Source organism: Varanus komodoensis, unplaced genomic scaffold (genome assembly GCF_004798865.1).
Source record: "Varanus komodoensis strain SLA01 unplaced genomic scaffold, ASM479886v1 scaffold3, whole genome shotgun sequence".
Classification (NCBI taxonomy): domain Eukaryota; kingdom Metazoa; phylum Chordata; class Lepidosauria; order Squamata; family Varanidae; genus Varanus; species Varanus komodoensis.
Genome location: NW_025335761.1, coordinates 11339725 through 11352317, shown reverse-complemented (window position 1 = coordinate 11352317; position 12593 = coordinate 11339725). Strand labels below are relative to the sequence as shown.

Genomic DNA, 12593 nt, shown 5'->3' with positions numbered 1-12593 from the left:
TTTATGCACGACACCAGAGCTGGACAAACCTCACAAAATAGTCCTCCCTCCCTGCCATTTCTCATGAAACATCTCTGCTTTTTTAACTGAAGCCTTCCCTTGAGCTGCTTTTGCTTAGTAAAAGGTCACCCTCCAACACCATTTCCTCCCTTTCTTTAGTTAGCACTTCCTCTGCTTAAGCAGACCTTACTCTGAGATATAGCTTTCATTTACTAGTGGTTTTCCTTTACCTCACAGTGTAATATAGATATTTGGTTGCCCAAGGTGAAGAACAAGCGTCCCCCAATTCCCATTCCTTCAGAGGAGTCATAGATGAACCTGACTTTAACAACAGTGATGGGACAGCATCTTTCTGTGTAGCTGAAGGCAGCAGGCTAATTTAGGAGACATAGAGCAGGCTACATGGCACAAAGGTTTCTCCTCCGCCTATTTGCATCTACCTTTCAGCATCTTTGCTTGAGGCAACTGCTTTGCAATGCCTAATGGTAGGGCCACTCCTGGGGTTCTAAAGCAATTATGCTACTGTTGCAGCAACTATTACCTGAGTGAAAGGGGGCAAACTCAGAGCCCCATCTGCTGCAAGCACAGAACATTATGATAATTTCATTACTATACTGTCCCACAGCAAAAGCTCTTTAGGCAGTTTACAACAAAAATGCCATCAGGTAATGTTCTGCATCAGTCTTCCCCAGCTTAGCACCCTCTAGATGTGCTAGACTTCAACTCAGAATTAAGGGAGCTGCAGTCCAGAACATCTGCAGGGCCCCAGGCTGGGGAAAGGTTTTCACCATGACAACAAAATTGCTTTTCTGAGAAGATTCTTGCACAGGCCAGGAACAAGCATTAGATACTATTCTGTAAAATAGATCCTTTCTCTCCACCTTCTCACCCACATTATAACAGTTAAATTCTGAAGGGAAGCAAGCTTTGCAGTTCTATGTCCTCAGCACAAATGCACATATCTTCCAAGTAACCTTTGTTATGATTCTCTTTCATTACCTTAAATTTAATTTTGCCCTGTGTTTGTACTAGATTGCATCTTAAAGCTGGACAAGGATTCATGGGTAAAGTGAGCCAAGAACAAATTTAGATAAGGTGAGTATGGGCTTACCCTTGTTAACAACAGGTAAGTGTGCATGTGTACACTGCAGCAGCAAAATGATTTATGGTGCAAGCTTGACATTATTCAAAAGGATGACAAATTGGCTTTATTCTCCCTGCATTTGCTCCTTCATTCTCACTAATGAAGAGTTCTATCAAAGTGTTCTTCTTAACTATTTATCTCTTAACTAATTAACATTCCATACAGAAATACATTTAATATTTAATTAAGATAATATTTCCTTCTTCACTAAGTAACAGAAAAATAATTTATATATAAGAAAGCAGTTTAAAAGGATAAACTGAAAGTATGGTCAACAACAATGTTGAAAATTAAATATCAGGTTAAAAATTCCTACTGTAATAAGCAAGTAACAAATTATTCCTAATTCTGGAAATTCTAGGGTCCCCTGAGCATTTTGAGAGTTCCTCATTTTTCTGTGGCCCCACTTTGACACCTGTACTGTCAGCAATTGCCACCTGAGTTTTGTGTTAGACAGAATGATGGACCACCTCTTCACATGTAAAGTGATTTTTTTTCAAACAAAAACGAAACACAAGACATCCATGAGTAAGGGAACCCTAATTGAGATGTCACCCACTTATTGATGGGGTTCAGACAACACACTATGACATAGTAGCTACTTACCATTGTTGATCTGTCATGTCATCTGAACTCAGTTGTGGTATTTCACTATAGGAAGTTTGGTCTTTAGAAACCATAAGGAACAACAGTACCACAATGGCTTGTCATGTTGTCTGAAACCAGGATCATGATTTCCTGGTTTGCAACTGCCACAGAATCCCCTAGTGTAACCACTGTAGGAGCCACTCCAGGCATCCAGCCTCTGTCTAGTAACAGATGTGCAGACCAATAAGGAAGAGGCAAGTGACTTAGGCAGGGAGAGATGCAGGTTGGGATTGAATTTTAGGCATGGTGGCTGATGTACCTACAGCAGGAGGACTGTGGGAACAGGATGGAAAACACAATAACTACTTGTGTTAGAAACTGTTTGTTTGTCTGTTGGGTGTATCATGTAAAGGATCTGTGAACTGTGGTGACCATGGAGAGTTGTCTGTTCGAGTTGTGTGAAACCAGTCATTTCGTATTTGCTCAGTGCAATACTGGTGTATAACTGGAATACATACAGCAAAAGTATTTACCACAGGAAGTTTAGAACTATTCTTATACAGAATTGTTTGGCAGAGGAAAAATCAGAGGTTGAAGAGAAATGCTTTTCTATATTTTAAATATTACATATTTATGCAATTTCCTTCCATACTAAAGAATTTATTTAGGAAAAAAAATGACTGCTACAGTGTAGAATCCAGAAGCTATTACTGCAGTACTGCTCTCCATTCAAGTTACTCTGCACAGGAACAGGACTTGATTTGTATTCAGAATAAGAAACCAAAGGGAAAAACATCAATTACCATCTAAACTATGTTTAAAGGAGCAGAATGCAAATTTAGTGCAAATACCATATGCTGCTACTAAGTCCCTCACTCCTGCACTGCTAGCTCTACTTGTTGTCCTGCCATATCAAATACAGGAGGAGGAAATTCTTAGGCATGCAGCCAAGTGCTCTGCTGCTGCTCTGCAGATGGATATCTTGAAAACCTCACACAGGATATCGTTAACTGAAGTAGAAAGATGGATCCAAGTCTCAGTTACAGACACAGGCAAGGCTTTCTGAAAATATCTAATGCAGTTAATGATGAAAAGTCAAACACTATTTTCAAAGTGCAAAGCACTGCTGCCAAAACAGGACACTGGCAATCTTGTATACTCAAGAAGCAAAAGAAGCTCCCAACCATCCACCCAACCCCCAGCTGATTCATTTTCAGTTCTATTCCTGTGCCAGTTTATAGGAAAGGAAATACCAGATGCCTGTTACAGCCTAGGAGTAGCAGCAGGAAATGGGCTACTTACTTATTCAACCCCTTTTTATACTGCCCTCCAATGAAACATTTCCAGGGCAGCTCACAATGGTTGCAAAATAGAGTAAGATATCAAAAAGAGTCGACAACAGTAAACAGCAGCTCTAAAATCAATCAAAGCAGTCTCTCCCACTCCCTCCCTCTCTCAATTTCAGAGATTAAACATCTGGGAAAATAAATTGCCTTTGTTTGGAATCACAGCTACTTTTTCCAGGTTAGACTCCCTGGGGAGTCAGAAACTTTCCACAAGCAGGGTGTTTGTGGCTGCCCGGCTCATTTCAGACAGAAAGGGCACCTGCAGAAAGATAATCTCTGCAGATCTTAGGGCATAGCATGGGCAGCTTGATCTAAGAGATGTTTAAAAAGTAAATCTACAATGACTCTCAAGTACCCCAGCAAAATGCAGTCTGATGATGACTTTTTCTTGGCTTTCTACAGCAAAATGTGGACCAGTGAAATGGTCACAAGCGCAATCTAGATAAGGCACAATTTATTTAACACCCATTTCAAATTATGACACAAGGTCAGCCAGCCCTAGATAATATGTTAGTTGGTTCACCAACCAGGCATCTACCACCCCTATTTTTGTAGATGCTCCAGGCCCACCCTGTATCAAGAACTACTTCTGGATGCAGTTCAGCAATGATATTCACTTCAGCTTGTAGCAAGCTGCTATCCTGTCTCAAAAAGTTATTATAAGTAGACAAATGAAATAACTCAATGACTCCCCAAAGCTTCTGGGGAAAGGATGGGATATTGTCTTAAGGGCTTCAGCCCCAACTGAGCTCTACTCTAGCAACTTTGCACTTGACCTGTTCTGGGAACCAGGCATCTTTTTTCCCTAGAGGCGAATGATCATGTGTAGGCAACTCCTTGGCCAGCTCATCAAAGTCTAGACCCCAGAAAAAAGTTCTGCTGAACAAAACAGGAATGAGAAGGCAACAGCTGGCCCCATTTATCAAAATTAAGATAATGATACCGGAACATACATTATTTTTCTGGTTGAGGCAAGCTGCAAGAAGTGAGACAATGGATAAGTGAATGTGCATCATGGCTAATGATTCTCATGACTTTAAACACAAGACTTAAAATTGAAGGCCCCCAGCTGCTAAAGTGGTAAGAACAGAAGTTTTAACTCAGGAAAGACACCTATAATGCATAATAATATGGCACAATCTGAACAACCTAGAGGCCCAAGCACAGAAGGAAATTTACATACCCTTACAAAATTAACTCATGCGTTAAACTATTTTACATTCAGAAGCTTGTTACTTGAAAAACAGGAGTGTTCCCAATATCAACAGGTCAAAAAGCAGCAAAATTGGTTAGAGAGTAAAAAGTCTACTGAACGAACCTGTGTTGGCAAGAGTACAATACATGTTCAAAAGCGTCACAGAGCTCTTCTTCAGACACTTAGTTATGAAGTTTCTAAGGATTCTTCTTGTGGAAAACAAGGAAGTTATTTATTAAAGAAATCTTACTTTATTAACCATACAAGTATTATTCAATTATTCACTCAATTAATAGATTAAGTCTTCAATGGTTTGCATAAAAGACAAGCATTCTTGGTTTCTACATAATACAGAGTCCACAGCAGGAAACTCCTGCTCCTGAAAGACCCAAAATGCCACATAATAAAAGGAATCTTTTGAGTTCTTCATGACTTTTCTTCAGAACTTTTCAGAATGGTATACAAAGCATAACAAGATGGCTGGGGAGAAGAAAAGGCAAAGAAACAAGAAACAATCGTAATCATAAAATGTGGGTAGACAGAGAGACAGAACTCACACAATCACAATTCCCAATCTCAAGGAGCACTGCAACTGTATTCAGCAGGACTCAATGGCTCCATTCACACATAATGTTAAACCATAAACAGAGTAAGGGTTCAATCATATTACACTCATGTCTGACTTGTGGGTTTTACAGAGACAGTTCAGGGACCATGTTATTGGACTAAATGGATCTCTGCTCTGATCCAGTAAAGGGACTGTGAAGAGGACTTCCCCAAACTGGGGAAATGGGCATCAAAATGGCAAAGGCTGTTCAGTGTAAGCTTGCTGCTTGCCTGCACAACATCTGCAGCCAGGGTTGAAAGGCCACACTCCGCACCCCACACCTCACTTGCCTGCCTTCCTTGCCCAAAGCTGCTGAGTGGGAGACGGCAGAGAAGAGTGGGGGCACGTTTGCATCAGCCCTCGATTTTATCTCCCTGCTGCAAGGCGGGGACTTCCGGTGCAGGGTGTTTTTCTCCAGCCAGATGCCAGGGTGGTGCCAAAGGATGATGCAAAAGGGCATGTAGCTATTTGGCACCCATTTGGCGTCTGGGTGGCAGGAGGCTCTGTACATTTTTTAGGGTTAGGGTTTGGAATGGAGATGGCCTTGGTCAGCCTATATGATGACCTGTGCAGGGAGAGGGATGGGGGAGTACAACCCTGTTGGTTCTTTTTGACCTCTCAGTGGCCTTCAACACTATCAGTCATGGTGTCCTTATGGACAGGTTGGCTGGGGTTGGAGACACTGCTTTGAGATGGTTCTGCTTCTACCTGGCTGGCCAAGTCCAGAAGGTAGTCCTGGGAGACTGTTGCTCTGCGCCATGACGGTTGCATCATGGGGTACCACAGGACTCAGTACTGCCTCCCATGGTTTTTAACATCTATATGAATCTGCTGGGAGAAGTCATCTGAAGGTTTGGGCTGAGGACTCAGCTCTACCTCTCTTTTCCATCTCACCCAGGTGAGGTTGTTGCCATCTTAAACTGGGGCCTGAGTTCGATAATGGACTGGATGAGGGTCAATAAACTGAGGTTCAATCCTGACAAGACGGAGGTGCTGCTAGTGGGGGGGGGGGGGGGAATGACATCTGACAAGTTGGAGGGGCATTGCTCTGTCCTTGATAGGGTTGCACTCCCCCTAAGGGACAGGGTCCACAATTTGGGGATGCACCTGGACCTGAGTTTGACCCTAGACTATCAGGTGAGCTCCATGTCCAGGGGTGCTTTCCTCTAGCTATGGAGGATATACCAGCTTCGTCCCTACCTGACCAGACAGAGCCTGAAAACAGTCACCCATGCACTGGTAAAATCCAAAATAGATTACTGCAATGTGCTCTATGTGGGGCTGCCCTTGAGGACATTCTGGCAATTACAATTGGTACAGAATAGGGGCACTTGGTTGGTGACTGGAGCCCCTGGAGCGGCCCACATAACACCTTTACTGAAAGATCCTCATTGATCACCAAGTGGCTCAGGTCCAATTCAAGATGCTTGTGCTGACATATAAAGCCCTAAACAGCTTAGGCCCCAGTTATCTTAAGGCGCACTTGCACCCATGTGTGCCTCCCTGGACTAGGAGATTTATGCAGGGGGCCCTTCTGTGTGAGCCACCCCTTAAGGAGGTTAAAGGGATGGTCCCTGGGAGGAGGGCCTTTTCTGCAGCTGTTCCCCATATCTGGAATGATCTCCCCAGAAATTCGCCTGGCGCCTTCCTTTCTTTTTGGCACCAGGCAGAGACCTTCCTTTAAAAAAAAATTTTCATAATTAATGCCATTTGACCTTTATTTTGTATTTCTGCTTGCATTTTATTGTTACCCTATTTTAATATGTTGTTATTGGTTTTTATTGTATGTTTATCTTGAAATTGTGAGCTGCCCAGAGGTGTTGTGGCACAATTAGGTGGCATAAAACGTTATAAATAAATAAATGCACATTGGGGCTAAAAAAAAATCCCAGCTTCCAGTAAAAGCTGATGGAATCTGAGCTGATCAAGAAAGGAATTTTGGAGTTGTGAAGGGCGGTTTAAGGAAAATGTTGCTCCAGTGCATAGCTACTATGACAAATGCAGGTTTCATGTCACTCATTATTAAGAATAGACTTAGAAATAAAACTGTCTATACCATACTGACCTTATAAAAATCTATGGTATGATCACATTCAGAATGGTATGCATAGTTCTAGTTGCTACACCTAAAAACAGGATATTGTAGAGTTAGAACAAGTGCAGAAAAAGGCAAGTAAAATGGTAGAACAAGTTGGGCGAAGTCTCCTAAGGAAAGGGTGCAGTGGTTGAGATTGGTTAGAAAAAATAATAGAAGAAAAGGCTATCAATAACTAATTGTCCAGATGGCTATATGCTACTTCCTGCATAAGGGTGGTGTGCCTATTTACAACAGCTGTTGGGGAACTTGGGCAGGAGGGTGCTGTCTGCATTCCTATCCTGTTCATGGGATCCTATAGGCAACTGATTTTGTCACTCTGTGACCCGTACGCCAAACTAGGTGGCCTGTTGGTTTGATTCAGCATAGGTCTTCTCTTGTTCTTATTTCTTAGTAAGTTCCCACTTGAGTTCTACAGCAACTCTTCATTATTTAGTATCTGTTAAAAACATGATGTGGTATATATGTGGTATATTGTTGCTGATGTTTGAACAGAAAGGCATGATAGAAAAAAGAAACATACCTACAACATTTAGCAGAGCTGTATTATGAGTCCTGAGATATGAACCTACATTGCCACAGTAACACTTCCATCTACACTATAGCTAGACTAAAAAGAGAAACATGAAATAAAGTCAGAGAGGGTGACAGAGCTTAAGAAAAAGAAAAATAACCTTGTTTTCGGTGAGGGGAAATATCAGATGCTGTCTCAGCTCTAGTGTTAACCAGCCTTAGTAGAATAGCACTTGTTAGCAAAGGGGGACAGCTGGGATTTGCTACCAAATTTCTGTGGCAAATGACTAGTACTTTTTTCTTTTCGCCTAATAAGCCCTAATAGCATTGCACTAGTGCTATTAGGGCAAACTCTATGACAACATCAAATGCTATCCGAGGGCAGAAGTAGTTGGGACTTGTCCAGGACTTTGTGCGAATTAGAACATGAGGCCAGGGATAGGAGAGTAGGAAGGAAAAGGAGAATGAACAAAGTTCTGGGTTCATTCTGGGTTATGAACTAGTGGAGTATCCTAGCATTACACAAATGGTGTTTAAAAATATTGTGTTCTTAGCCTCAGAATGTTTCAGCCAATGCCCATGTTGTAGAGCAGGGCTCCTCAAACTATGGCTTGCAGGCCAGATACGGTCTGCCAAGGTCATTTACCCAGCCCGCCTCACAGCTTTTGGACTCGTTCAGAGAAAACGATCTCCGAACGAGTCCAAAAGCTCTGAGCTGGCGCAGGCGTTCTCTGAAACTCTTTCAGTTTTGGAGACTAGCAGAAAGCCAGCGCACGTGCCAAATTGTGACAGCTCCCTTCAACTGTGCCTGCGCCGGCTCTCTCTGCTAGCTCTGGCTAGCTCCTGCTGCTGTGCTGGTCTTGCCAGCATGAATTGCGCACATGCTGGCTCTTCCCCATATTGCATGCATGCATTGGCTCTGAATACGGAACAGGGACGCAGGAATACAGAAGAGAGGAGGGCAGTGGGAAGAGAGAATGAAGACACTAAAAAAAGATAGAAGGTAAGAAAAATATAACTTTTTAAATATATTTTAACTATATAATACTTTTATTAATGAATATTTCTGTGTCACATTTATTTTATTTCCTAAATACAGTGGTACTTCGGTTCACGGACTTAATTCGTTCCACGATTCTGGTTGTGAACCGAACTGGTTGCGAACCGACTCAAATTTCCTGGTAACATTCAATGTAATAAGGTTAATCAGTTTTTTTAAAAACCGCAAAAATATAAGCCACATCCCCAGGCTGCAGGCCAAGCTGCAGAAACTTCACTGAGCCTGGGTGCAGACGGGGCAAGGGGGAGCAGGAGCAGGGCCACAGCTCCCACGCCTCCACCAAGGCCTTATCAGGGCAATCCGCCATCAAGTGGCCACAATGCTTCTTCCCCCCACAGCAGGGAGAGGCAGGAGGCGCCCCACTTGGCTGGCTGCGGCCCTGTCCCTCGCCTCCCCTTGCCTCGGCCTACGGAAAGCAGTCATTACCTCCCTCCTCGCAGCCCTCTCCTGGCCGGGGGAGCCACCCCACGCTTGCTCTTCCTTTCAGCAGGTGGCGCAGCATCATCTTGGGCTTCTGTTGCAGCCCAAGCAAGGTATTTCAGCATAAGGAGCAGAGTGCAGCCCCTCACAGGCCACTGATGATAATTCTTCGTATGTTTAAGTCAGCTGAGAGAGCAGAGTATATGTGTGGAGGTTCCCTGTGTTCTGTCATAACTACCTGTGCTCTGGCAGCCCTGAGATATGTACAACATGGCAGTGACAGGAACCACATGGCAGTGGAGAAGAGGTTGAGGGGCACAAATTCTGAAGCTACAAAAAATTATAATGTTTTTAATTAAAAAATATAACACAGGTTTAAAAAAAAAGAGAAACTAACTGAATATTCACTAAGTCCTGCAACCCGAGTCCATCTTTACAAACTATATGCAGAGAAACAATTTGTAGAGATAGACTGGGGTTGCAGGACCTAGTGGATATTCAGTGAGTTTCTGTTTTCAAAAGCTGATTTATATATACTTTTAATAAAAATTATAATTTTCAGCAGATTCAGAAGTTGTTCCCCTCCATCTCTCCTCATTTTTGCTCATGAAAAATAAATTGTAATGCAAATTTTTATGTAGGATGCCACATGTCCTGTATTTCTATGGGTGTGCACTGATGTGAGTGCAGATTTATTAGTGTCATTTGGTTGCTATTGAAGATGACGGTTAAAACAGGTGGTGTGGAGGCGACAGATTGCGTCATCATCGCCTGTCCATTGCTTTCCAAAAAGTGAACCCCTGTGGATCACACTACCACATATGTAAATGAGCTCTGTGCTCATTCTGAGCTTATGATTGTTCTCTGCAGAAATGGTCCTAATCGTATCAGTTTTATACTCATTGTGTTGCTGTGGACATGTTTCTGGGGTATCACCATCTCATTAGTTAAAAGCAGGCCCAACACTTCCCACTGAAATGCTAATAAGTTTATGTTGATTAAAATTGTTCATTTTAAATATTGCTTTTTCCCTTTTTTTGTACTACAAATAAGGTATGTGCAGGGTGCATAGGAATTTGTTCATATTTTTTTCACGCTATAGTCCACCCCTCTCAACAGTTTGAGGGACAGTGAACTGCCCCCCTGTTTAAAATGTTTGAGGACCCAGTTGTAGAGGGTCATTCTATGGTTAAAGAGCAAAGCAGTTGTAAGGAAACCAAACCTCTGATGCTAATGATGATATCTGGAAAGTGACAAGGTGTCTAAGTGGTTAAAGCAATTGATGATGCATCCATCATGTACTCTAACAAAAGGTTCAAATCTCATCCTTCTCATATTTGTGGGAGAACACCATACCTCAGCGGCAGAAAACCTATCCCGGCATACAGAAGGCCTCAAACTCACTACCCAGCATATTTCTATGTCTGAAAACTTGGAAAGCTTTTGTCAGTCCCCAATGCAGTGCCCTCCAGATATTCTGGACTATAACTCCTACCACCCCTGACCATTGTCTATGCAGACTAGGGACTGATGGGAACTGTAGTAAACCAAGAGCACAACAGTGTAGAAAATACTAAATGATATGATCTGAATGAGAATAAGGCACCTTTTTATGTTCCTATGAGAAAGGAACAGCAACACAGAAAGGTACTAGGAAATTTCCATAGTAGTATTTACCCATATCCTGTTTTTCCTCAAAAGAGCCAGAGTAGCTTTCATTGGGCTTCCTCTCATTTTGCATCTGGATGGCAAACAGGGTCTTAGTTTCAGCAGCACAAAAGCACCGTATGTTATACTCTGAGCTATTAAGGTACAAACGGTTCAATGGTTTGTCCTTGGCCATCAGATCCAGTCCTTGTGAACCACAACACATGTACAGTATTTTCAGTCCATGGTGAATGCTCCCCCCACAGAAAAAAGCATTGGGAAAAGCACTAAGAGGTATTATATTCACAGGCTCACCTATATGTAAATAGTCTCTTGTCTTTGGGGGAATTTATCCCCCCCCCCACCATCCCAAAACAAGGTTAGAAAATGTTTTTCAATATCCTTCTAGGCCAGAGGTTAACTGACAACAAGACTACTTTGTTTTTCAATTGAACCCAAGATCCACCAGCCAAAGTCAGATTCAAAGTAAGGGAGGAGGACAAAGTACTTAAAATTAAAGGAAAGTTATCTTTCTGCTTGCAGTACCAGTACTGAGTTAACAGTTCTCTCATACATATTTTATTCATTTTTCTTGTTTCTTCTAATATACCATAGGGAAAAGGCATACCTGTTGATATTGATAACTGGAAAACAGAAATCCTTGTTAATCTACTACTACTACTACTACTACTACTACTACTACTACTACTACTATTATTATTATTATTATTAATTCAGAGATCTATCAGCAGATCTAAATCTACTTTTTGCCTACTCCTGTAACTGAAGCCACTGAAAAAGATGAAAACAGCTGTTTACTTCATTTGTACAATTCTTGGAGTGCCTGTTGGCAACACCTAGCAGCTGCCTCAATTCCAGGAGCTACAGGGTTAACAGTGTCCATGCAGCAAGAGGCACTCTTGCTAAGAAAGCCTGAAACTTCTCATTAACAGCTTCTGCTTCCCCTTTTAAGTGGACTTCCCCTGAGCACCAAGCCAACTGTCCAAAGAGAGAGAAAAAAGAGCAGGCTAGAAGCTAACAAGTAAATGTTATGGATGGTGCTATGCTCTACAGTTTAAAGCAGCCCCTCCCCTCTTCCTAGGGAAGCTTCTGCAGTGCTCCACTCCCAAAGGAACAATTGTGACAACGACCTGTATCTATCAGCTGGGGAGGAAACAACCTTGCAAATATTTGATGGGAAATCAATTCATGATGTGAAATTAACAGTACATTCATCCACCAAACAAATCGTTGAGGTCAAGGCACTGTTTCTCAAGGGTATATACTGTTGGTTCCTTGTCACTGGGGACATTTTAAAACAGTTGAAATTTGAAGAAAGTTCCCATTTTTAAGTCTCTTCTGGCTGCATTAGAAAAAAGGACCATATATTCCCCCTAGCGTTTAAATTTCAGTACTACATCTCCCAAACAGCTCAATTCTTGAAGCTAATGTATCTAGAGTAGAGGGAAGGCAACATTTTGAGCCCCTAGGCACATTTAGAAATTTGAGAAATTGTCCTGGGCACTATCACAAAATGGCTGCCATGAGTGAACAGAGCTAGCCATAAAGGATACGTAATGTGCCTAGAAGTATTCATAGAAAATTAAGTTGGTGAGAGCTAGAGACTCTCACTTCATTTTGCAACAATCTCAGATGCAAATATATTAAAATAAATAAACTAAAAGCAGGTAGGAGTTGGGTGGTTTGGCAAACACCAAGCAAGGTGTTCAGGGGCACTATGTCATCTACGGCTGGTCTGGGATGACAACCCATACTAAGAAAGCCGTTGCAGGTGGAAATAGAATGCAAGGTTCTGAAATACTTTCCAGATGATTCCACTGCCTCCTGTCAGGTTGGATTAAGTCTGCATGTGGTAAATGGGCATGATGAGCACTCTACTCCAAACCACAGTCCTTTGCAGTTCTACTAACAATCCAAAAGGGAGTTGAAACCATGGCACAATGAGTCAGAATTCATG

The 12593-nt window shown here is 42.2% G+C and overlaps 1 protein-coding gene across 3 annotated transcripts in view; it reads right to left on the bottom strand.

The window, feature by feature from the left end:
* Positions 1-12593, bottom strand: part of DGKZ (diacylglycerol kinase zeta) — a 127424-nt gene that overhangs the window by 71019 nt on the left and 43812 nt on the right. The gene's annotated exons all lie outside the window — the stretch shown is intronic.